The sequence below is a fragment of the Rhea americana genome, unplaced genomic scaffold (assembly GCF_003343005.1).
Source record: "Rhea americana isolate MKP2758 unplaced genomic scaffold, rheAme1 scaffold_520, whole genome shotgun sequence".
NCBI lineage: Eukaryota > Metazoa > Chordata > Aves > Rheiformes > Rheidae > Rhea > Rhea americana.
The window spans coordinates 37,919-42,609 of NW_028186669.1; the positions used below are offsets into that span (position 1 = coordinate 37,919).

At 44.2% G+C, this 4,691-nt stretch overlaps 1 pseudogene; it reads left to right on the forward strand.

Annotated features, from left to right (window-relative positions):
• Positions 1–374: 374 nt before the first annotated feature.
• LOC146588351 (DNA repair protein XRCC3 pseudogene) lies at positions 375–3,530 on the forward strand (annotated as a pseudogene).
• Positions 3,531–4,691: the final 1,161 nt, after the last annotated feature.

Genomic DNA, 4,691 nt, shown 5'->3' on the forward strand with positions numbered 1-4,691 from the left:
CGCGACAGGGGCACGCCCGCCTCCGGCAGGCCCCCTATTGGGCGCTCCAGGAAGCTTGGCAGCCAATCGGCGAGGGGCAGCACGCGGCGGGCGGGCTCCCCCAGCAAGTCCTTGGGGAGATGGCGCTGGGTGGCGGCGGCCATTTCGGAGCRCTCCTCGCCGGGCCGAGGCRYGCCGCGCCYACGGATTGACTTTGTGCTGCTCCCRCCGAAGCGACCCGCAACCGATGGCGTCCGTATGCGCCTCTGGCTAGCACGCCACCATTGGCTGCCCTGCCGGCAGCACCCRCTTTGAGGCGCCCTGGGTGGCTTGCGCCTAATGACGTCGCAGGATCCATGGCAGACTGCCTTTTTCTGTGTTAAAAGTTACTGTACGAGGACATGGATTGGGACTGGTTGGACGTGAACCCTAAAGTAATTGCTGCCCTTAAAAAAGCTGACATAAAATCAGTGAAAGATTTTAAATCTTTTTGAAGCAGACTTGCAAAGACTGATGAAACTATCCAGTGCACATACACARTATTTACTGAAAACACTCACACGCTGAGGAAAAACAGTATGCATACAGCGCTTCAGCTCTACCAGGATAAACATCATCCCACCTCACAACACCAGAAACAGCCCGGGATGTTCAGTACTAGATAATTTGTTGAAAGGTGGTATTCCTTTAGTGGGAATCACAGGACTTGCCAGTGAAAATTCTGCTGGGAAGACTCAAGTTTGCAGCTGTGCCTTTGTGTGCAGTATCCTTACGAATAGGGTGGATTAGAGTCTGGAGCAGTCTATGTACAGAAGACGTATTCCCAAGTAAATGTTTRCAGCAACTCATAGATCAACAGCACAAGCTGTGTGCAGGTGTTCCAGCTGAAATCATACAGAAAATCAAATTTGGTAACAGTATTTTCATTGAGCATGCAGCAGACCTAGACACCATCCACAACTGCATTACTAAATGGATTTCTTTATTGCTCACAAGAGGCATGGTGGGGCTGGTGGTCATAGACTATATTGCGGCTTTGTTTTGACGCAAATTTGGAGTTTCAGATTCTGTTACGAAAGCTTGGTATTTGCAGACGTTTGGAGCACAACTCCACAGTTTAAGCACTAGATTCAGGACTCCAATAATGTGCATTAATCAGGTGACTGATTCAGTGAGTGAATCAGAAGCTGCTCAGTGCAGTTGTTGTGAAGCGGATAACAGAGTTTCTCTGGCGCTTGAAATAACTGAGGCAAATAAACTGCTAATGAAATTGAAGGTCAGTCAACTATCACAACCTGAACAGTTATCTGGAGTTGCATTACATCACACTGGAAGTGTGAGGACTTTTAAGAGTAATTTTTGCTCCTCATCTCCCTCCATTCTTCTGCTACTATACAGTAAAATTGGAAGTTGTGAAAGGAATAAATCCATTGCATAGTAAAAATTTGTGTTTTTTCTTAAGGGCTGCCCTCAGGAATCCCAGAGCCTGGAGACAAGAGAGAAAATCTGGAGAAAGGAAGACTTTCCTTTGGTTGAGGAGGATTGGGTTAGAGATTTTTTGGGCAAACTTGACATCCACAAATCCATGGCCCCTGATGGGATGCACCCACGAGTGCTGAAGGAGCTGGTGGATGTTGTTGCCAGGCTGCTCTCCATCATCTTTGAAAGGTCCTGGAGAACTGGAGAGGTGCCTGAGGACTGGAAGAAAGCCACTGTTCTCCAGTCTTCAAAAAGGGCAATAAGGAAACTACAAGCCAGTCAGCCTCACCTCCATCCCYGGAAAGGTGATGGAACAGSTCAACTTGAATATCATCTCTAAGCAACTGGAGGAAAGGAAGGTGATCAGGAGTAGCCAACATGGATTCACCAAGGGGAAATCCTACTTAACCAATTCGATAACCTTCTATGATGGAAGGACTGGCTGGGTAGCTGAGGGGAGAGCAGTGGACATTGTGTACCCTGACTTCAGCAAGACTTTGTACACTGTCTCCCATAAYGTCCTCCTAGGTAAGCTCGGGAAGTGTGGGTTAGATGAGTGGACGGTGATGTGGATTGAGAAGTGGCTGAAAGGCAGAGCTCAGAGGGTTGTCATCARTGGCGTGGAGTCTAGTTGGAGGCCTGTGGCTAGTGGCGTCCCCCAGGGCTCAGTACTGGCTCCCATCCTGTTCAACTTCTTCATCAATGACCTGGATGAGGGGACGGAGTGCCTCCTCAGAAAGTTTGCTGATGATACCAAGCTGGGAGGAGTGGCTGACACACCTGAGGGCTGTGCTGCCATTCAGAGAGACCTGGACACGCTGGAGAGTTGGGCAGAGAGGAACCTCCTGAGGTTCAACAAGGGCAAGTGCAGAGTCCTGCACCTAGGGAAAAATAACCCTAGGCTACTGGTGTACAAGCTGAGGTCTGACCTTCTGGAGAGCAGCTCTGCAGAGAAGGACCTGGGAGTGCTTGTGGATGATGAATTGACCATGAGCCAGCAATGTGCCCTTGTGGCCAAGAAGGCCAGTGGTATGATGGGGTGCATTGGGAAGAGTGTTGCCAGCAGGTGGAGGGAGGTGATCTTGCCCCTCTCCTCAGCCCTGGGGAGGCGTCATCTCGAGTCCTGTGTCCAGTTCTGGGCTTCTCAGTACAAGAGAGACACGGAGCTACTGAAAAGAGTCCAGCGTAGGGCTATGACGGTGGTCAGAGGGCTGGAACATTTGCCCTCTGAGGAACGGCTGCGAGAGCTGGGCCTGTCTAGTCTGGAGAAGATAAGATTGAGGAGGGATCTTACCAATGTGTATAAGTATCTGAAGGGAGGGTGTCATGGGGATGGGGACTCTTTTCAGTTGTCCCATGTGACAGGACAAGAGGCAATGGGTAAAAACTGAAACACAGGCAGTTCCACCTGAATATAAGGAAAAACGTCTTTACTGTGAGAGTGATGGAGCACTGGCATAGGTTGCCCAGAGAGGTTGTGGAGTCTCCTTCTGTGGAGATATTCAAAACCCACCTGGATGTGTTCCTGCCTAACGTGCTCTAGGTGATGCTGSTTGAGCAGGCATTTGGGCTAGGTGATCTCCAGAGGTCCCTTCCAACCTTACTCATTCTGTGATTCTGTGAAGGCAGATCTGGAAGAGCATAATGACTTCCTCATCACAAAAATATCTTCAATTAAGCTTTCTGATATTTAAAAATAAATCACTGGAAAATTATAATTGAAACAAAAGAAATATAAGAAATATAACACACAATTTAAAACAAAATTATTCTGTTTCCAATTTTTTCCAACTTGTCCATGAGAGATGACTGCTGGACTTGTATAGGCATCTTTGTGTGTCAGTGGAAACCTTYTGTCCTTCAAAGGCAGTTCAGTAGAGGAAAGAAATTACTGGTTAGTTTGGCCAGAAAAGTTAGTGTTTCTGCTTTGCTTTCCATGGTAATTTCACAGAGTATTTGATAAATGGATGTCATAAATGTAGGCCCAGCATTGGAAGAGACCAATATAAGCCTTTTTTTTTTTTTCCATTTTTTTTTCCTCCCTAGAACTGTGGGGTCCCAAGAAAATGTGAGCTTTGTTAGCATGTAACACAAACCGGTAAGTGTTGCCTGACCTTTATTGACTCTATGGGAGAGCGCGAGATGGTAAAAACAGACCGTACCCAAAACAGGACAGGAGGAAGAGGAAGAGCTGAACTCAATGGCATGGAGGACAATAATTTTCAGTATTTTCAGATATGATTTAGCTACAAAAAAAAAAAAAAAAAAGATCAAACACTATTGATGCTGGGGCTTTGCGATCTATTTGTGTAAACAGATGCTGGGGAACTTTTATTTGAATATTTTTTCTTATTATTTAATTGAACAAAATCTTTAGGACAGAATTGTTTTGTGAATTTTCTAGAGTAGCAAAGATGCCAACAGATACAGAAGCTAGCGAAATCTCAGAAATAAATTACCTGGGTAMTGAAGCAGAGATTGTTACAGAAACTAAAGCTTTTTCTTTTAATAATGATCTGCTTTAGGAGAATATGTAACTGCTATGTGTAATACTTCTGTGATATGGTAATGTCTAACATATGTTGACTCRCACAAGTGAGGCTTGCTTGGGTTTCTGATACCTGGGAAAGTTGACTGAGTCCAAGCAACTATTTTCCAATTTGATTGTATATGACAGTATTAATGGTCCAGATGTTTATCTGATATATTTAAATTTGTTTTTACCTACTTGGGACATATCCAGGATGCCTGGAAATATGGCACGTTTAATTAATTTCAAATTTCTAGCTTATTTCTTCTGTTGATACTTGGCCTGCTGTTAGGAGTAATGTATTGTGTTGTTCTTGAAAGCCAGTAATGGGTATATATTGTATATTTATTTATTCGATTATACTTTTATTTTCCCTCTCCTCAGTAAACAGACTAAGTCTTTCGGAGGCATGAGTTCAAATCCAGCTATGCAGTTATACCAATCACAGTATGTCAAGATTTATGCTCTATTTTCCTCAGAAATATTATATTTGAATGTCTAGACTCAAATTGATCTGTTTCATATTAGCTTGATTAATAGATTTGTAATTAGAATATAATTGAACAATAGAGCTTGTATCTCAGGACAAGTAAAAGGCATTCACTCTACTTCTATACTTTCTAATTATCCAGTAAGCAAGTCTGCAATCATCATTATCACTTTATTACAGTATACTATGTTCTTTTTATGTTGGGTTAATAAG